Here is a 22,412-nt window from a genome sequence, read left to right as displayed (position 1 = left end):
CCCTTCATTTCTACTTTCTTCCTTAAAAACATCAATCACCCTTCCTTTTGACAATTTTTCTCCCTTTCCCTAATCCTCCAGAGATTTCTCTCAGAGCTTATAAACAGTAGTAGCCCAAATTCCTAGACCCAAAGTAGACTTTCTCTAACTCTCATTTGTCAAATGGGAATCTTGACATAAACTAAATCATGTCAACTCTGGGTCCTGAGAGAGTGGTGGCCTGAGTCCAGGGGTCACAGAAGCATTGAATGATAGTGTTGTTATTAAAAACCTTTCAATCCCTTCACTGGTTTCTGATCCCAAGGGACATCTGGGCTGAACCACAGCCTGTGCTTAATGCATGAGTTGAAATTCATAATCAAGCCCTGGAAGAAAAATCAAAGGCTTTCATGGAAGAAATCACATGTAACAACAACAACAACAAAAAACTACTGAAGCGTCTATTTTTAAAAAACTTTTCTTTAAGCCCTATTTTTGAAAAATCTTGTTTGGTTTTGGGGATTAAGGACGTTGATCTTTGACACAGGAAGGGAGGAATAAAAGAATAAGAAAGGAAAATGGGAGGAAATAAGGCAAAATTCGCTTTGTGGTGACTGGGAAGGAGTCTGGGAGAATGAGGGGCATCTCCTGCAGGCGTGGCCGTGACATCATCTTGACCATAGTTCCTCTCTCTCTGGTAAGCAAGCAGGTTGGGTGAAGGGATCTCTGAAGCCTCCAGTGATTACAAGTCTTTGCAATTCAATGAGAGGAGAAAATAGCAAGTCTATACCTTAAAATCAGGGAAGTTAAATCATAATTAGTGAAGGTTTATAATTTTATGCTTGAAAAACCATTGAGAAGTCACACACACAAGACGACAATAAAAGTCCTACCAGTGGGACAAGTGACAAAATCATTGTATATCATCAATTGCATTTTCTGTGCAGACAGTAGCCAATTCTAAAATACTAAGTGAGAAGAATGTGACTCAAATACAAAGAGAAACCGTAAAATATCTAGAAATGAAGTCACAAGAAGTGTTCCGGATCTAGATGAAGAAATGTATTGAAGGACACAAAAAGGGTATGTCCAAAATCGCAAAAATGTGGAAGCTGAAACTTTGTTCTTGGAAAGACTCAATCAACCACAGTCAGTTTTTTTTTTTTTTTTTAATAAAACCTGTCATTTCAGTGCAGTATCAGTTAACAAAGCAATAACTTGTTTTTAACTTGATTAAGGAGTTAACTTATTTTGTAAGATTGAATCACTGAGAGTGCCTGTGAATTCTGACAAAGACTATAAGGTAGGCTTGACTTCTTTCTTTAGTGTCACATTAAAAAATATATATTAGGAAGATTATACAGTTGGTCCTTGACCCCACACAGCTGAAAATCAACCTATAACTTTCTTTCCTTTTCTTTTCTTTAAAATTTTTATTTAAATTCTTGTTGGGAGCAGCCCTGGTGGCTCAGTGGTTCAGCGCCGCCTTTAGCCCAGGGCATGATCCTGGAGACCTGGGATCGAGTCCCCACATCAGGCTCTCTGCAGGGAGCCTGCTTCTCCCTCTGCCTGGGTCTCTGCCTCTCTCTGTGTGTCGCTCATGAATAAATAAATAAAATCTTAAAAAAAAAATAAATTCCAGTTGGTTAACATACAGTGTTAAATTGGTTTCAGCTGTACAATGTAGTGATTCAACACTTTCATACAACACCCAGAGAACATCAGGACAGCTGCACACCTTCATCATCATCACCTGTTTCCCCTGCCCCCACCTCCCCACTGGGAACCATCAATTTGTTCTTTAGAGTTAAGAGTCTATTTCTTGGCTTGTCTCACTCTTTTTTTTCCCTTAGCTCATTTATTTTGTTTCTTAAATTCCACATATGAATGAAATCATTTGATATTTCTCTCTCTGACTTATTTTGCTTAGCATAATACCCTCAAGTTCCATCCACATCATTGCAAGTGGCAAGATTTCATTTTTTTTATGTCCAAGTAATATTCCATGATGATGAATGCCGGTTAACATCATGCAGCATGGCACAGGAAGAGACACACAGAAAAATGGACAAGAACAGAATCCACCCCATGACCTGAGCCTTTTTGGGCATTTGACATCTGACAAAGTTAGGATTTAAGTGCTGTGGCTCATATGCAAAATGCCCCGTCTGTTCTCTCCAGGGTGTCCTGTGGTACTGTCACATCCGGGCAGTCTTGGTCATTGTCCATCCCTTCCCATCATGTGTGGTTTTGTTTCTCTTCTCTGCAAGACTCAGTGTTTTATGAGAACAGAGACATGAACTCAGACATGTGCCTTTCCTGAGATAGCACATGATTAGAGAGTGGAGGCATTTCTGTGGGCTTGGGAAATTCATATTTCCTAGCAAAGCATGAACCAGTCTTCCTATCACTGCTAGGGACCCACATCTGTCAGAGCTTTTCAGAACAGCTTCTATCTCTGCATCTAATAATTGAAGATGAAACTGGAAATGCAGACATAATTTAGGTAAACACACAGATAAAACAAATATCTTTAAGAAAAACTAAACGTGAGCAAAGAAAAAAGCCATCAATTCTGGCTACTAGATGAGTGGGTGCAAAACAAAAGGAAACCAGAAATAGTTTTTGCAAGACATGTGATAAAGGATTAATGACCTTATATAAGCATAGAGTTCTCAGAAATCAGTAAGAACACAGGAGTAGGAAAATGAGGAAACAAGTGAACTGTGTGAACAGGTAACAAGACATAAAAATAACCAGTGAATGTTGGTGAAAATGCTCAACCTCAGAAATGATGTTAAAGAGATATATTGAAGCAAACAGGAAATATTATTATTCACTAATGTGATTTGCAAAGATTGGAACAATCGATAATAATCAGTATTGATAAAAATATTAACAGTCAAAGAAAGGTATTTTTATACACAGTAAGTGGATAAGTAGTACAACAGTTTCTCAAGTGGGCAGGTGGGCAATACCCATAATATTGGGGAGGTTGATATTTCGTGTCTAGAGATTTTTACAAAAGTTAAGAGTCCTATGAATTTCTAAAGATATATGTATAGTCATACAAATATGTGAAGTAAATGTATTTGCATAGACATTAAATAATGTCCCAGATAATATTCAAGTGAGGGAAAAAACTGCAATGGATCTGGTTGTGAAGTATGATTCTATGTTTTAAAGTTAAAGATTAATATTTACATGATTTAATTCACAAGGGAGAAGAACAGAAGCACTCTGAATTGTAAACAGTGGTTATAATGGAAAGGTAGGGTTATGTGTTTTGTTTTTTTCACCTTCCAGTTCTTACATTTCTCTATTAATTGGCAGTTTTCCAGTGTGTAAGTATTATTTTTTATAATCAGAAAAGTAATTGGTTGAAGTGAAAGTAAAAGATAAAATTCAAATCTTAGGAATATTTTTTTTCGGGCGTATTTTTTTCCCCAAATTTTTAACCAATATTCACTATCCCTTCCTTCAACATGGATTCTCTAGGAAGGTTAGAGCCAAGCCACCACCATTCCGGAGCTTCTGTAAGAAGCCCTGCACCATCCCGTCAGCTTGCCTCAAACTCTTTTCTAATGAACATCCTTCCCTGTAAGGAACTCTCTTGACTCTCCTGTTCTAACAGCTTGACTCCCCGTCCTCCTACTCACCCTCAGGGACTGCATCTTTGGCTTTGCCAGGACAGATGCCAGCCTCGCTCAGTGTGGTCAGATAGCAGTGCCTCTAAAAATGGAACTACTCTACCATCTGATAATTACACATTTTGGCATTTACCCCAAAATGCAAAACACTAATTCAAAGGGATACATGCACCCCTATGTTCATAGCGGCATTATTTACAAAAGCCAAGATACGGGAAGAGCCCATGTGCCCACTGAGTGGATTTTAAAGAAAATATGGGGTATATATTTTAGGGTATACCATATATATTATATACACATACATATGCTATAATAATATCTATAATGGAATATTACTTAGCCATAAAGAGGATGAAATCTTGCCATTTGCAATGACATGGATGGAGCTAGAGATTATCGTGCTCAGTGAAATAAGTCAGAGGAAGAGAAACATCATATGATCTCAGTCATATGTGCAATTTAAGAAACAAGGCAGATGAGCAAAGGGAAAAAAAGAGAGAGGCAAACCAAGAAACGGACTCTTACCTCTAGAGAACCAACTGAGGGTGGCCAGGTGGGAGGACGGTGGAGCGGCGGGGGAAACGGGGTGGCGGTGAAGGCTGCACCTGTCCTGATGCCACCGGGTGTTGTGTGGAAGTGTTGAATCTGCACCGTCCACTACCATCACGTGTATGTTAACGATACTGGAATCACAACTAAAACAAACCACGGCTTTAGTAGAATAGGTATGGTTTCTTCTTTAAACGTTTGATAGAGTTCCCCAGGGAAACCATCTAGTCCTGGACTTTTGTGTCTTGGGAGGTTTTTGATGACTGCTTCCATTTCCTCCCTGGTTATTGGCCTATGAAGCTGTGGTCTCTGTATACACTGGAATATTCCTCAGCCATTAGAAACGACAAATACCCACCATTTGCTTCAACGTGGATGGACCTGGAGGGTATTATGCTGAGTGAAATAAGTCAATCGGGGAAGGACAAACATTATATGTTTCATTCATTTGAGGAATATAAAAATAGTGAAAGGGAATAAAGGGGAAAGGAGAAAAAATGAGTGGGAAATATCAGAAAGGGAGACAGAACATGAAAGACTCTGAACTCTGGGAAACAAACTAGGGGTGGTGGAAAGGGAGGTGGATGGGGGATTTGGGGTGACTGGGTGACGGGCACTGAGGGGGGCACTTGATGGGATGAGCACTGGGTGTTATTCTGTATGTTGGCAAGTTGAACACCAATAAAAAATAAATTTATAAAAAATAAATAAAACAAACCACAGCGGTGCGTCCACCCTCAGGCCGAGAGGAAAGGTGACGAGCAGCCGGGCCCGCGGAGCAGAAGGGCCGGGAAGCTGCGGCTGCACCTGCCGCGGAGGAGCCGGGCTCGGGGAGGGGCGCTCGTTCCCACGCGGGTCCCTGGGCCGCCCGGACCTCCTCTGGCCCGGAGCCTTGGGCGTCTGACTGTCCTGCTTCTCGCCATCAGCCCCAGGAAGCCCGGCTCTGTCACAATGAGACTCCTCCATGTGGTCCTCACGGCCGCCTTCCTCCTCTCCCAGGTACTGCCCGGTAAATACCAGCCCCCCCAACCCGCCTGTTCGTGTTACTTTGCTCCCTGCTTCCCCCGAGGCCGCCACAGTCCAAGGGTAGAGGTGGGGGCTGCTCAAGGGCATCTCTAACCCGCCCCCCAAATAACTTCCCGATGAGTCTAGAAATTCCTGGAAGGGGGTGTAAAGCATCCTGCTGAAGGCTTGCTGGGCTGTCTTGCGCTCCCTCCCCTTCCCTGGGGAGGAATGAACTGGGTGATCAGGAACAATCCGTTGAATCACCTGCTGGAGGCAAAGATCCTTTACCCTGGCCCTGCCTGGGGACCGCTTGCTGCCCGTGTGGCGGTGGTGACCTGGCATCTCGCCGGGCAAAGCTTCCTGCAGACTCGGGTTGTCGGGGCGCCGCAGGTGGGGGGCCAGCGAGGAGCAGCAGGTGGCCCGGGTTACCCTCCGTGGACTCCCAGAGGTTCCCGCTGCAGGAAGGACTGTGTGTCCCCGCCAGTGCTGTCTTGGGGCAGAGTGACAGGGGCGGCGGTGGGGTGTCGGCCTGGGATGGAGGGGGCTTCCCTCCGGGCGGTCTCCCCAGGGGCCCTCTCCGGCCTTCAGGTGCATGCAAGCCCCCGTTCATTTTCCAGACAGCACCAGGGCCTTCAATTTTGAAAGGCCCTGCTACCTGCGGGGCGGAAACTGCCTGAAGCGAGGGACGCCAAACTGTGAGCCCTTCCGAGGCCCCTGCCGAGCCTTCACCGTCTGCTGCAAAGCGAAGGGGAGCGGCAGGAAGAGGAGCAGCCAAGGAACCCTGGCTCCCCGAGCCGAAGCGTAGCTCCCCTTGTCCAAGTAGCTGCAAACAACGTGCAAGTCTATTTAATCAGTTATTTTGTCCTTAGGATTGATTGGAGGCACAGTTGTGTACTGTGTGTGTGTGTGTGGTGGGGGGTAGTCAGTGAGAGGGAGAAGATGTAAGAATAAAATCTCTGTTATGCTTTAAATTTTGCAAATCCTTTCATTCGCACAATGTGTAATCCTTAGAGGGTTTTGGTTTGTCAACCCCACTTGGTGGATGTAGAAACCAGACTTAGTTAAATAACAAGATGACACCATCGGTAAAAGGAGAGTAATGAACACTTCTGTTTTGGCTGGTGTATAGTACTCTACCCAAATGCAAGGGAAGTTATGGTTTTCCTTAACAATTGCAGGGACTCTGGGTAGGAAAGGGTCCCCTAGAGTAGGGCGAGGCGATGTGAGGACAGGACTGGGTCCCGGGACTGGCTGGTGCAGCAGGGCAAGTGCCCAGTGGGAAGGAAGGCGCTAAGGAGGGAGCCCAGGGCTAGGGGTGTGGTGCTGGCCCCGCAGGTGTACAGAGAGACCACCCAGAGGGGAAGCCCCACCTCAGGGCAAGCCTGGGAGACGTGTGATTATTTTGTCTTTCTTGATCATTTTTCTTGTTCGGGGCACAGTATCTGCTGTAGTGTCCTGAGTAAGGCACCTCTCCACTCCGAATGTCACTGTCCCACCTCTGCAGAGGGAGCAAACCCAGGGATGACTGTGGCTTTCTATGATCTACAAAGCCAACTTGGAAGCAGTGGGGAGAGGAGGCAGGAGGTAGGGCCAGGTGTCCCGGGAAGCTGGAGGACACAGAGAAAAGATAAGTTTTACTAACACCCTTCCAAAACCTAAACGGTCACAGGAAAAAGAAAGGAGCGTGAAAGGAATTGTGACAAGCAACAAAGAGAACCCTCTCTACCACCAAGGCCCCATCAATGAACAACTAAAGAACATCCAGTGCAAGTTTGTACAGGAGCAGTGGATTATTAGCAGCTGTAAATCAGCGTATATAAGATACCCCGATCCAGATGCAAATGTTAGTTTCCTTGGTGTTCTTCATCGGCCCGGGCCTCCCATACAGTCTGCCCACAGGGGTTACAGGACTGGAGCATTCCTGGTGTCTGTAACGTGAGGCCACAGTGTGCCCTGTCGGAATGATTTCTCCATCCAGTCACAGAATGATCCACGACCACCAGGGGAATTTAGGATCCGATGGGTTATTTATTTTAGAGCCACCCAGGCGCCTCCCCATGAGTCATTTTAAAATTACTCATTTTCTTGTTTATATTTCTTCAACCTAAAGTAAAAACATCCTTCACTTTCTCATATATCTGCCACCATGCACAGACTCATTGACATCTCTGTCTTATAAACTCTCTAGAAAACCCCAGGCACGGCCCTAGGCCTCTATTCCCTGCTCCTCCTTCCCTTTTGCTCTTGAGTCAAGCACTGTCTTGGCGACAGCAGAATAAGCACGGAGCATCAGAGGGCAGAGGAGGGATAGGAGCTCTCATGGGAAATCTGGAACTCTGTCACAGGGAAGGAAGAGAAGAGGCAAAGAAGAAGAACCAAATATAAATTTTGTTTGTACATGTTGGATCTCTGACGATCCTTTTCTCAGCAAAACAGTCGAAAGACATTATGGTTCAGATCGGGCTGCCCATTCTGCTGAACTGTGCAGAGGAAATGCAGTGATTACATCAACTTTCATTAATTTATTTTTCTTAACTTGTATTCATTGAGCAGTAAGCAAAACAAAACAAAACAAAACAAAAAATCCCTACCTTCGTGGTGCTTATATTCTAATAGAGGAGATAAACAATAGACACACAAACATTTAATATTTTAAATATTTAGAAGTGCAAAATGTGAAAAAATCAGGGAAAAGAGATAGGAAGTCCTGGGTGTGTGGGCAGGTGTGCAGGGTCGGCCTCACAGGGGAGCGTGTGGCTGATGAAATCCCTTTGCTCCATCTAACTCCATCTGGTATGGGTTTTAGTTAGTTATCCCGAATCTGAGGCTGCGCTCACTCTGGGGCAATCCCTAGGAATTGTTAGGTCTCTTAAAATAAAGAGGCACATTCTGGAATATGTTGACTCAAAATGCTGTCCAGCATGCCCATGCATGTTGTCTTTTTGCTGTGTCCTCGCGTGATGGTAGGGACAAGGAGCTCTCTGGGGTCTCATCCATAGGGACCTAATCATCTGCCACAGGCCACCCAAATACCATCACACTGGGGGATTAGGCATTAAAGTATGAATTTTAGGAGGACACATTCAGATAACTCTAAAAACCTTGACATATTTCATCCTTCTGACATTTTAGGAATTTTGGTAATAAATATTAAGTCTTGATTTTTTTTCAGTTATATAAGTAATGCATTCTTGTTCTCTACAAAACACTCAAAAATCAAAATTATGTAGAAAAATGTTATAACCTATTTTCATGCCTCTACTTAGATTATCAAATAGTTTTTCTCTAGATGAATATTCAGTCAACTCTACATGCTTTTTCAGAGAAATAGTCCACGGCCTTCCCTCCCAACTCACATAAAGTCACCTTTATCATAAACTGTCAGTGTGTGCATGGTCTGTTTGTGGCTTCTCTGTCCTGGTATTTTTTCCTTTTTGGAGCCTCTGTCACATATTTCAAGCCTCACTGTCATTTTAAACAATAATAAGTGGTAGTGGAAGTCACCATTGTTACTCTTTATAAAAATATTCCTTCTTCTTACACATTTTCCCTATAGAGTGGATGTTTACGTTGCCTGGGTTAATGTCATAAAAACCTTTATTTTTAAGCCCTAATTTCTAAATGATCACTAGTCTATGGAAAGTTACTATTTGCCAGTTTATTATTCTTTTAAAATGTATACTTTTTACTGGATCCTAAGAGCCAATCCTTATGTAAAGAGATTAGTGGAATACCTTGCAGTAAGAAAGCACTCAGAATCCGGAACCACACTTCTGACTCTGACTTCACCACATACAAATATTATCACTGTAATAAGTATCTCCAGTCTTATTTTCCTCATGTGTACATTTAGGGATCATATTAGTACCTGCATAACGTAGGGCTACTTCTCCCCTGGCCACAGGGGAAGGTGGTAATAACGCCCTTCGGTATGTCTTCCTCATTGGTTCTAACTACTTATACAAATATAAGGTAAGTTACTATAAGGTAAAGTAAGGTAAGGTAAGGTAATGTAAGGTAAATTAATGTAAGATAAATCATATCTAGGGAGAAGAGGCAAAGGTATGAAAATTCTTGAGTCAACAATTCCCAAGGACACTTGTTGTAGACAAGGGTTCATCCAGAGTCTGGGGAGATCATTGTTTTTTGAGGAACCCAAGATTTTCTCGGTGAGGAATAACTGAAATCTCATCCCCAGCTCCGTGACACTGAGTCAGGGTCAGCTAGCCACACCCCAGTTATAGAGAAGAGAGGCAGCAGGTTAAATAAAACATAAGGGGTAGATTGCCTTAAATCACCCTGCCTCAAGACAAAGGCCTAATTTGGGAAGAGAACTTGTCACTCTTCAGGCTTCGGTTAGGGAGGAAAGCCCCTCTGCTTTCACCTACACTGGAAATTATGTTTGCTTTGCAGGACAAGAGCCAAGAACACGAGGTTTTCTGTCATGAGACATTACCATGGCCAGAATCAGCAGGGTCATCGCTGGAACAGGAGAATTTCCCTGAGCAGAGTGGGCAGGACCAGTCCTTATTAAGACCACGTGGCATGGCCGAGCACAGCGTAGATTTCAGATCGAGAGACCAGAAGGACCACCTCTTCAGGGGGAGTAGGGCCTTGGGAGGTGAGTCATAAGAGGTAGGTGACGGTTTTCATTCTACCAAGCACTAGAAAGATGATTGGAAAAATATGAGGTCCTCTTATGACTGTGTCTCTACTCGGAGTTGCAGTACAGACTCTCCGAGTTCCCTGAGAATAACTGGGAAAAAAAGTTATGCAAACCGTCCCAGGTTTTTCAGAGTAAATGCTGCATGAATCCCATGTTTATTTGACGGCCATTACCGTCCTTCCTTGGGCCTTAATTCATTAGGTGCTAACAAAAGAAATTCCTCCAGCTCTGAACCAAACGTTGCTAATCGCCGTCCTTGTTTATTTTACGTGCATTCATTGTCCACTATGTATTTCTGTTGGTTCTGTGATTACAATGGACATTCTCTTCTGTATTTAGTCAGCCCGATCAGACTTATAAAAGAGGAGGCTTTAAATGACTTTTTATTCAACCCCGTTACTCTGTCATTTGTCTTCTCTTTTCAAGGAACTTCAAAGAGGTCTCCACGGACTCGGCACCATGAAACTATTCTCCCTTCTCATTTTCGTTGTCCTCTTCATCTCTCAAGTCATGCCAGGTAAACCCTCTTTGGCATCTGCTTAAGCTGTGACCTGCTTTCTTGTCCAATCTGATGACATTTCTACAAATATGCTCTCCTTTCTTGAAGCTTCTACCTGCTGAGCTGTGTTTGAACTAAAGTCCTCCATCCTCATTCTCCAGATACTGTGTTTAGTGACTGGCTGTAAGAGCAGGAAAAGAGAGATCTTAAAGGTTTTCTAGAAGGAGGCAATTCATGTATTTAAAACCATGGTATTTTGGAAGAAACCTGAAGGTGTGTGCTCTTCCAAGCAAGAATAAAGGGAGTGGCAAGAAAAAAGGGAGAGAGGTAGAGAGGGCCTCACTTCCTGCCTGGTGTTCATTCCTGACATCCCAGAAGTACTGAATATCACAGAACAGCTCAGGGGCTTTATAGGGTATTATAACTCCTTGGATTTGGGGGGAGAAAATTGGCTTGAATGGTGAGCATCATGAAGGTCTGATGGGTCACTGAGAGTTTGAACGTTACTTCTTCCAGAAAACCAGCCATTCTCTTTTGTTGTCATATTGTGCTTTGTGTTCACCCACCTGAATCTTCCACCTCTACTTTTCTCCTCCTCTATATTCTATCTTTATATAAATGAATTCACCCAAATAGTCCATTCCTGTGTCTCATGGTTGGGGCTCCTATGCCTTCTAGAAGAGCACCACTTCGCAGAACTGACAGATGATGAGCCAAGGGGACAGGAGCTGGGTAGGGCAGGGTGCCCTAAGACACTGTCTTCCTTCCTGCTTTGTGTCAACAAGTCTGTTCACTGTGGACCCACTGAACATGATGATTGGTTTTGTTGCATCACTCAGAATAATGACCCAACCTCAGCTTCCTCATTGAACTGGTTTTTAATCCAAGAGCAGAGGAGAAGAGAGTATATTGGGCTATGAGAGAATGTATTTGGGGAAGAATAAGGAGAGGATTACAGGACTGCTCTTAGTGTAACTCTTGGTGACAGAGCTAGGGCAAAGAGATACTAGTGTTCTTAAGGATGGGTGGCCCTGATGCCCGAGCTGCTATGGTCATAGATGAAGACAAGATGGGCAGGGGGCCTTACATGATAGCTTTGACAATGTGGTGTGAAGATAGGGTGCAAAAGCCCATGATAAGCAGGTTTATGAAAGCTCTCTAGTAAATGCGCAGCTCTAACTATTTGCCCCAGTAGAAGGGGGGCAGGTTAAAGACAACGTAAACAGAGCAGAGACCCAAGAATGAAGTGAAGGAAGGGAGTAAACCTGCCTTCGACCCTTGAGTTCTTCCACAAAGGATATGCATGGCCCTATGGCTAGTCTGAGGCTCCACGTCTACAGCCTGGGTCCAAAGTTGGTGAATTAGCTAATAACCCATGGTGGGCAAACTGGACAATTGGCAGCACCAAGGCCCTTCTTTCTTGGGGCTGAGTGTAGGTTTTCTCTCTCCCACCTTCTAAGAGGCAGGAAAGGAAGACTTCTTCAGGACTAGTTTGAGACACATAGGATTTTTTTTCCCCTTCTGGAAACCTCTCTTACCTCAACCAGTGCCTGTGGGTCTTTTCCTTCAGAGACTTGGATTTTAGATCTTTAATCTTATTTTTAAGACATATCTGATAAACCCTAAAGACAGGGATTCTTTTTTTTTTTTTTAATTTTTATTTATTTATGATAGTCACACACAGAGAGAGAAAGAGAGGCAGAGACACAGGCAGAGGGAGAAGCAGGCTCCATGCACCGGGAGCCCGACGTGGGATTCAATCCCGGGTCTCCAGGATCGCGCCCTGGGCCAAAGGCAGGCGCTAAACCGCTGTGCCACCCAGGGATCCCAAGACAGGGATTCTAAGCCTCAGAATTATGGGTAAACTTCAGAGAGCTGGTGACATCCCTTAAATACTTTGAGGCACATTGTGTGAGTATACTTTTATATTTGACCAAATATGCATACAGATCTTTCTTCCTCAGATGAAGGGCTGTATTATCATCTTCTCAGTGGAATCCTATCCCAGGAAGATAAAAACCAAAGTCTTTTGAAGGACATTGACAATCCCATAATCAATCACTAGGGGCACACTTGCCACTCTTTGGTATGTCAACCCAAGAGGAATATTTGAGGACTTTGATTTCAGCCTCCAAATAACATCATAAATTTCTGTTCTTAACAAGCTCTCAAAGAGGCATTGTCCTCCTGTTTAACAAGCAAGCAGGAGTGACAAGGCAGGGAGGAGGAGGTGCAGGTGACAGTGTAGGTTCTTGAGCAATAAAGTCTCGGGGTTTCTGCTTAGACTGAATTATTTCTCCCCTGTATGGGGGGCTTGAGACTTTCTTCACAAAATAAATAGTTTTTGCTCTTTCTACAGGTTATAGGCACGGTGAAGTGTATCATTTTTGTGACTCACAAACAAGCGTATGCCTGAGAAGGAAAAAAAATTGTATGACTCGCATGCCAGGGATGTGCCCTGGAAGAAGCTTCTGTTGCGTAAGAATGAAATGAATGGAAGAATTCATGTTTAATGAATCTACCCTGAATTAAGTAAACTGAAAAAGTCATGCTTACTGTAGCTACCCTGAATTAAACTGGAAGGCTGAGGCCTCGTGATATCATTTTCTTCATTCAGTGATTCATTAATCTTGTTAGTACTTCTTAACCACCTACTCTGTGCTAGGAACTGTACTGGTGTATGGGGGGCTGGAGTATGGATTCAAGGTGTTTTCTGCTAAGAAAACTCACAGACGTGGAAATCATATCCAAGTTGGGTGGTTCAAAGATGTCTTCCCAGTGAATGCCATATATGAGCTGAGTCTTAAAAAAATGGGTAAGAATTAGCAAGAGGAAGTTGAAGAAGTGATGTGTTCCAATGTGAAGAGAGCGAGGTCATTATAGCACACACATGCCTGGCCTCACATTAGGGGGTAGCTTGAGAACCAGAATGTGATGAAATGAAACTAGAGAATATATGGCCCATAGATGGAGGACTTCAGATTCCATCTACCAGAAGAAATTTTACTTTATCTTTGAAGCTTTATGGAAACAACAAAAAAATTTAAATGGAAGTGGGGAAGAGAGATTGACTTGTACCAATATGGCCCCATGGCTGTTTAAGGTTTGAGTTGTAATTCAACAGTTCATTTTTTGGATGAAATTGTTTCAGGTTGGCCCATTGGGAGCTCTTTCAGGTCTCTCTTGGGTCCTCTCAACATGCCCCATTTTCTGAGCACTTTGTTTTCTTCTGGCCTCACCTTGCATTTTCTCAGTCCCAGTCCTGGAGCCAGTTAGCTCCTCAAAGATCCTTGGTTCCATCTACAGAGAACGGTATTTAGAAACAGAAATCTGAGGAGTGCCTGGCTGGCTTAGTTGATACAGCATGAAACCCTAGATCTCAGGGTTGTGAGTTAATGCCCCATCCTGAGTATAGAACCTACCTTAAAAAAAGACGTAAAAAAAAAAAAAAAAATGAAACAGAGATCTGAGTACTCGATATGCTCATTGATGCTGACATGTGCCTGATCCTTGTTTCTCTCTCTTGTTTATACACACACTTGAATATATCTGTATTTTAAAAACCCATGGTCTTCTTCAGTGTCTCCAGCATCAATCCAGCACCATGATGGTCCTTCTCACCTCCCTCATTCCTTATTTATAACCTTTTTTCCTCCATCAGTGACAAAACTGGCTCTTATTTACAGTGCATTTTCTCCTTTGTTCAACTCTGATATATACAAGTAGTTTTAGAATTGCTAATCCAAACCCTTGAAAAATAAATCAAACAACCAACTCCACTTTTCATGTAAGGTCTTTTCATCTTTAGTCTCGGATTATCAGATCAAAACAGTTTCTCAAAATCAGTTAGGTTAGTTCTTTCTTCTCCACTGCCTTTCGTGTGGTCATGATTAATGTATAATACCATTAGATCCAATTGTTGTAGTCTGCATTTCGTTTTTCTGCCCACGTCGAGCTGATTATTTTTAAAAATGTATATATATACTAAAAATCAAACTTCATGGTGTAGCATCATTTGAAGGGATTTGCAAATGCAGAGTGTCCCCTACCATACATCTATACATGATAGTCCTATCACCTACATTCCCCTTGTTTTATTCCTTATTGTCAGTCTCCGATGATCCCTTCCCTTGGCCACCACTGACCTGGCTTCCAACCCTATGGTTTTGCTTTTCACGAGTGCTATATAGATGAAATCAAATAATCTGTAGTCTTTATAGCTGGCTTCTTGAACTCAGCAGAAGGCCTTTGAAATCGGGATCCCTGGGTGGTGCAGCGGTTTGGCGCCTGCCTTTGGCCCAGGGCGCGATCCTGGAGACCCAGGATCGAATCCCACATCAGGCTCCCGGTGCATGGAGCCTGCTTCTCCCTCTGCCTATGTCTCTGCCTCTCTCTCTCTCTCTGTGACTATCATAAAATAAATAAAAAAAAAAAAGAAGGCCTTTGAAATCCATTCACGTTACTGGAATCAATCATTTGTTCCTTTTTATTGTGGCATGGCACTGCATTATGTGATGTGCCACAGTTAATTCACTAGTTAAAGGACATCTGTATTGTTAACTATTTTTAGCAAACATAAGCTGCTAACATTTGGATACATGTTTTTTTTTTTTTAAGATTTTTTATTTATTTATTTATTTTTTTTTTTTTTAAGATTTTTTATTTATTTATTCAGAGAGAGAGAGAGAGAGAGAGGCAGAGAGAGAAGCAGGCTCCATGCAGGGAGCCTGACGTGGGACTCGATCCCGGGTCTCCAGGATCACACCCCAGGCTGCAGGCGGCGCTAAACCGCTGCGCCACAGGGGCTGCCCTGGATACAGGTTTTTTAATGGGAATGTAAGTTTCCATTTCCCCTGGGTAAACACCCAGGAGTGGGATTGATGAGTGATATGACAAGCATACATCCAACTTCATAAGAAAGCACCAAATGAGCTTCCAAACTAGCCTTACAACTTTGCATCCCCAGCAGCAGTGTCCAAGAGTTTCATTTGTTATCAAAAGAAAGTCATTAAGAAAAGAAAAATTGTACTCTATTTCAAAATTAAAGAGTTTCTGCTAAAGATGGCATTTCCCCCTTCTAATCAGCTTCTAATCAGGCTTCTGCTACACAATCCAAATCCTATCTGTGTGGAAAATCATTCTGTGTGTTCTAAGAAAGTGAATCTAAAGGAATCCGCTATTTGGAAAGGCATCTTTGGAGAGAGAAAACTAACACTACCTGCTAAATCTTGGTTGCCTATGAAACAGTGGGTTGGTTTCTAGAATCTCTGAGTTCTGATTCTATGGCTGGATGCCTGGGTACCAACTTCGAGCTTTCTGCACCCTTAGGCCCTTCTGATCCATTTATTTCCCTTGTTCTTCAATAACCAACTGGGAGCCATTGCTTGATACGCAACAGTCATTAAGGGGTATGAAAATGAGAACAAAATCTCAGTGGATTTTCCCACATATTGTCAATACACACACATATGCATGAACACGCATGTGCGCACACACACAACTCAAGCTCTTATCCTCAATCAATTGATTGATAGGTATATATGAACAGATTACAAGGGGCTTGGAGAACCATTTGAATTCTGTAACTACAGAAGATGGAAGCTGAGACATAGAAAAGGAGAGGCCTTGTCCAAAGTCAATCAGGTAATTAGTGGTGGGGACTGAGCTTATAACTTCAATCCCACACTGCCCCTGCCCTCCATTAGTTCCATGACCTGCCACCTAACCATGCCCTCAGAAAAACCTGATGCAGGACCCACGTGAGTGGCAATGTTTTATTCAGCAGAAGTCAGCAGTGGAGAGTCTGGACCCTGCTCTGAAGATTCACTGGAGGCTAAAGCTAAACTCGGCAACAGTGCTTATTCCGACTTTTGCATTCTGCAGGCAGGATGGAGCATCCATGGGTCTTTTGGTGCTTACAGACACCACCCATTCTCTCACATTCAAGAGATTTCCGCCTTTTTTCACGCCCTGAAAAGGAAGGAGAGGTGAAAACAAAAAACAAAAAACAATAAAGCATGTTTAACCAAAGCTACCAGAATTGATCTTGTACAGCAAGGATCTGCAACCTGCAGTCCACAGGGACAAAACCAACCCTCTACCCATTTTGGTGTGACTTGTCAGCTTAGAATCACTTTTTATTTTTTAATTGTAAAAAAAAACTTCAGAAGAATAAAAATATTTGATGATATATGAAAATTATATGAAATTTAAATTCAAATGCCCATAAATAGTTTCATAGACATTCATTCACAACTTGTTCATTTACATATTGTCTATGGTTGCTTCTCATGGCAAAGATAAGTTGTCATGACAGACCTCATGGCCCAGAAAGCTTAAAATATTACCTGGTCATTTACCAAAAAAGTTTATTGACCTCTGCACCATAGTGTCTTTCTTTTTCAGATGAAGGAACTTTAGATGAGAGAAAGCAAGTGACTTGGTTATGCTACATGGTTAGGGACACAGTCCACATGTTCTTCATAAAAGCTTCCCAATCGCCTTCTCTTTTTCAAAAAAGCAAAATCTTACAAGTGTGTAGCACAAGTTAGACAATAAGCATTAGACAATAAGTGGGCATTCTCACTCCTGAATACTGTCCCTCCCATCTCTCATGCTATGAGAGAGTCGTTGAATACATCGGGACATTTTAAATGCCACCACCATGGCATGTAGCTAGCACTGGTCTTCTTGGCTTCTGTGAGCTAAGCTGGAAAGAACATGGTACAGGATCAAGTTGGTTGACTATAGCAATTCAGGAAAAAACTTGAGAGTAGCGACAGCCTGAATGATGCCAAAGATTAAGAGAGCAAGAAAGACAATGATGATCAGCCACAAGGAAACTATGAATAAGTCAGAGGCTATGGCTTCTAAAAGCACTATGTTGTGATGGAAAGCACACTTGGCCAGGAATTAGGACACCTGGCTTCTGGTTCCTGTTCCACCAGGACCAGAGTTTTTCTCTGAGAGTCACAGATTCTCCTAATATTTCATAAGAAGGCAAGGTAAAATTAATTATATATATGTAATTACAAGTTATATATGTAATACATATGCTTATAAATAAGAATGTATATATGTGAATGTGTTGTGTTCATGTATATTTATGATTGATATCATTTATAAAAATATGAATATATATCCACCTATATTCATATCTATATCTCTCTATTTATCTATATCCAACTGCCTATGTCCATTAGGCTGTTCACCAAATAGGTCTGGCTCTTTAGGTTCTTCTCACAAAGTAGGATTTATCTTTTGTATGATTGGGTGGGGCCATAAGACTTGCTCAGTTAATAAATTTTAATCAGAAGTAATGTGTCCTTTCAGGGCTAGAGCCTTTCACTGACAATGTTGGGTTCCTCAGAGCTCTTTTCTTTGACATGGCAACCAGCAATATCCAGGGTGGTGGCTGTTCCATCAGCTAGGTCTGAGCAGCTGCAGTAAACAGACCCATGATGGGTTTGTATCATTTGAGCAACAATTAAATCATGACTCTCTGAAGATGCCAAGATTCAGACCACAGCATAACCTGGCGCATGCTGAAGTATGCATAGGGTTGCCAGGTAAAATGTAGGATTTCCAGCTGAATGTGAATTTCGGATAAATAACATACTCTTTTAGTATGTATAAGTATATTCCAAATATTGCATGGGATGTACTCATCCTAAAAAGGTATTTAATGTTTACATATAATCCAATAAGTAAATTTATTTTATGAGATTATTGAATATTTAGTGAAAACATCATCTGAGACTAAACCCACTTAAGCTTGAGTCAAATGCTCCTACATAGAACCTGAAAAGACTTTGAACGAGTTACTTCATTTTTTAGTCTCATTTACAAGACAGAGAACACTTACCCATAGTGTTATGAGGTACCTGGGGGACACTACATTAAAAATTTTTATTGTGATGTTTGGTAAAGAGGGAGCGGTCAATATTATATTTTGTTATTGTTAGTGTTGTTGTTACTTCATATGGAAATAATTTGTAAGCTGTAGAGATCCTGTAAGTGTTATCTACCACCGTTATGACTTATGGGTTTACTACCAACGAATTAAGAGCAATCTTGGGAAAATCTTTTAATTTTTCTTAAGCTACCCTTCTCCTTATTTGTAAAATGGAATGTGTAGTACATGCTATGCTTCTTTCAACTTTGTCACTCAGTTTTTGTACTCTGGTACCTCACTGGATCATGTGTCAACGTGGCCCTATTCCTCTCCATGACCATCAGTCATATCATCTGACCAGTAGGAGCTGCAGCTTACCTGATGTCATCTGGACAAGACACACAAGGAGGAGAAACAGGAGGAACAGTAGCCTCATAATGGGAAATTAATTCTTGGGATTATAGGAAGAACTCCCAAAGTCTGATGGTGGCTCTTTCCTCAGGGCGCATCAATGGGGGCAGGGGACCTAGAGAAAGAGTGAAAAACTCGGTTAGAGAAGAAAAGCATTCCTAGTCCAGATGTGTCATTAGGGCCTGGGTATTACTGGAGACTGTTACAACTATGGACACATGATTACAGATCCAGCTTTCCTCCTGTCACAAAGGAAGAGCTTTACAGTAAGTCAGCACTTTCTAGTTGATTTTCACTTCTGCTTATGACTCTGAGGCTTTTTATTTTTGAGAAAAAAAATCACTAAAATATGGAATTATTTTAGCAAATCACCTATCTATCCATTCACTTTTACTGCACGTCTCTACACCTGACAGCTTCCCCTTTAGAAATACAAAAAATGTTCCCTTTTTAGGAGTTAAAAAAGAAGGAACTATCTAAATGGGAATGAGCTTCTCTGCTTTTTTTTTTTTTTAACTCCTAATAATTTGGTTTTTTTTCTGCTACCCATTTAAAAGACAGAGTTGATCCGTTCTAGACAAGCTTTTGCAACACCAAACTTTGCATAGATCAAACCCGGTGAGACTTTAAGGGCCAAAGTATTGCTTAATACGAGATTTCCTCACACATCCTTGTGGGAAGGGAATTAAGTAGTAGTGAAACATAACAAGGTAGAACACTGAAATTCCTCTCCATCTCTTCCCTCTCTCCTTCGTATTGTTTATATGTCTCTCTTTTTCACCATACTATGAATTTCTAAAGCAACAAGTCCTGCTTTGTTACCTCAATTTCTCAGCACCTTGATCAGTGCCCTGGCACTGATGAATATGTGCTTGTATGGAAGAACGAATATGTGGGTGTATGAATAACAGGATGGGGAGAGGAAATAAATGAGGGATGGAGGAAGGAGGGAGGGAGCGGTGGATGAGAAGGGGACACAGGGAACCAGACTTCTCTGTTTATCTAACACAGGTCACTAATGCTGAGGAGTCAAAAGAGCAGACCTCAAAGATATCATCCAGACTCTGAAGTAAGCAGGGATCTTTGGGGGAATAGAAACAAAAAGAATTTCGCTTAATATTTAAAGAACTTTGGGGTCAGCAGATGTTGTCGGTATACGTCTTTGCTCTGCCACTTATTAGCTGAGCGATCTTGAAATAACCTTTTCAAGTCCCAGTTTCTCCTTCTGTACACTTGATGATGGATAGAGTATCATCCTCCTAGCCCTGTCTCAGAAAAAGGATCTTAGAGGAAGCCAGTGGTAGACCAATATCTTTCTATGCTGAGAGTCATGCTTTAAGTAGGATCACTGCCAGGGGTTTCAACCTACATTGTGAGGCGGGTTTTTTAGGGTTCCAGAAATCACACAAGATGTTGGTTTCTTCCATCAACATCTGGGATGTCTCAGAAAAACACTGCCTTTTAAAAACTTGAATTTGGCTAATTGTACTTTTGTTGAGCCCATGGATCTCAAAGCTTGTAGTGAAACTTTGGCCACTATTGGCATGGAAGAAAGACAATATATTTTTTTTAAGTTACCAATACTTATTTATTTATTTTTACATATTTTTTTAATTGGAGTTCAATTTGCCAACATAAAGCGTAACACCCAGTGCTCATCCCATCAAGTGCCCCCCTCAGTGCCCATCACCCAGTCACCCCCACCCCCCGCCCACTTCCCTTTCCATCACCCCTTGTTCATTTCCCAGAGTTAGGAGTCTCTCATGTTCTGTCTCCAAGAAAGACAATCTTAAAAAAGAACCTGGAATTGCAGGTTCATACACACAATTCTCCCTCGGATTTCATTTATGAAACACAACTATTGCTTATTAAGTTTGCATAATTTAATAAAATAATATTAAGCTACTTTTGACCTTCACTCTAGTAGAAGAGAATGGGACAAATTTTTCTGGAATACCTATTATGTGCTAGGAATCTTAGAAATGATATCTGAGTTCATACAACTGTCATGTGAGATACTTTCTTAAAGCAAACAGAACAAATGCAGGTTGTATGGTTATAATAAAGTCTGGATATGAACCCTTTGAGTTTATTTTACAATCTTTTCTGCTAAAGTAAGCATGATGGCATTTGCCAGATGAAGGAATGTAGCCATAGCGAGATAAACTAGTGGGGTGTGTGTAAGTGTCTGTGTGTCTGTGTGTGTGTGAAAGAAAGAGGAAGGAAGGGAGAAGGAGAGGGGGAAGGGGAAGGACATGGGTAGAGGGAGGGCAGAAGCATGAGTGAAGAGTCCTGATTAAAGGTTTTCTAAATTAGCCTCCCTCTATCAATAAGGAAAATGTGACACAGATCAGGCTGGTGCCCCCTGAGCATGTTGACCAAATAATTCATCATCCAAACTGGGACACTTTTTAGAATGCAAGGAACTTATTACTAAAGTATGCTGGAACAACAGGCATAAACTGGGACTGTCTCAGGTGATTTGAGATATTGTTACTCTCTAAGAAATCACCTGTGTTAATAAGCACACATTTCTTTGCTAGAAGTCCTCGAAGCTGATGGTCCTCCGTACAACGCCCTCATATCCCTGTTCTGGAATGACCAAGAGCATACCACCTGGCCACAAGGGGCTTCTAGGTCATGGTAACTGTTCATGGCCTTGGCTTATCTGTGCTACTCATCTTTTGCTCATTTCCTCTCTCAGGTCAAAGGCTATGGGCTGATGAACCTTGGAAGAGATAGCACTCCCTCCACACATTTGGAAGTAACGACATCAACTTAATTACTATGCTCTTCTGATTTATACTAAGGTGAAACACATTTTCACTTCTAATCATGTAGCATTCACAATCCTAAGCTAACAGAGATAGCATTACCACAGCCAATTATTAATCTGGGAGGAGACCTGAGAGGGCTCTCTTGCTTCCCATTCTTCGTGGTACAAATTGATCCACCACCTCTAGCTTTCATCACACTAAGATCGGTCAAATTATTTTTGGAGAAAGGTCGGGATATCAATGAATGACTTATTTAATATTTTGGCCCAGGCATAACCTGATGGCCAGCTGAGGACCCATTAACTAGCCTTATCCTATAGTATCTCTGCCAAGCACGCCCCTTGACTCCCATCCCCATCCACTGTGTGCCACCAAAGTAGCCTTCCCTGCCCCACCTCTCTTCCATCTGAAAGAACTCAATCTGTTTCTGACATTTTGTGTTTGTGCAGAAACAACTTAGTGATAAAATGGTTCTGCTTTCGAATTCCGTGATCTGCATTTGAACCTTTCACTAAGTAGAGATCTATTTCAGTTTAGTGATATTGACCTAAAAATAGAATGTTTGCAGTAATCTGTTTAAACAAGTCACACTTAATTCTGTGCATTCACTGTGAGCGTTTTACTTCCTTGACTCCAGGAACATCACTTTTCTAATAGTACTAATAATAGCAATAATAATAATAGAAAAGAATGTATAGACAGAAACCTTTTGCCCTGCCTCCTATACTTGTATACTGAAAGCAATCCTTTTTTGTAGATTCCCCGGATATCATGCATATATTCCCACCCCTTCTTCAACCACTGATGGCTCTCTCCTGGGAAACTTACTTTGCGGTTGATTCCTCCTCTGTTCACAGGCTGTCTGCTGCCTGTCATTCCAGCATCTGGGAGTGGCTGCCCATTGCCATATAATTAGGGGTCAGATCAACAATGGGCAGAGGGAGGTCACACAGGATGCATTGTGATCCTTTACTGACAGGAG

The 22,412-nt window shown here is 42.1% G+C and overlaps 1 long non-coding RNA gene across 1 annotated transcript; it reads right to left on the bottom strand.

The window, feature by feature from the left end:
• Positions 1-16,108: 16,108 nt before the first annotated feature.
• LOC112659156 (uncharacterized) lies at positions 16,109-22,399 on the bottom strand. Its single transcript, XR_003136216.3, has 3 exons — positions 22,259-22,399; positions 18,621-18,768; positions 16,109-16,318 (listed from the first exon to the last, which is right to left on the bottom strand). It is a non-coding gene; the product is annotated as an uncharacterized LOC112659156 (long non-coding RNA).
• Positions 22,400-22,412: the final 13 nt, after the last annotated feature.

The sequence above is a fragment of the Canis lupus genome, chromosome 16, assembly GCF_003254725.2.
Source record: "Canis lupus dingo isolate Sandy chromosome 16, ASM325472v2, whole genome shotgun sequence".
Taxonomy (NCBI): Eukaryota; Metazoa; Chordata; class Mammalia; order Carnivora; family Canidae; genus Canis; species Canis lupus.
This window is presented reverse-complemented; position numbering and strand designations above follow the sequence as displayed.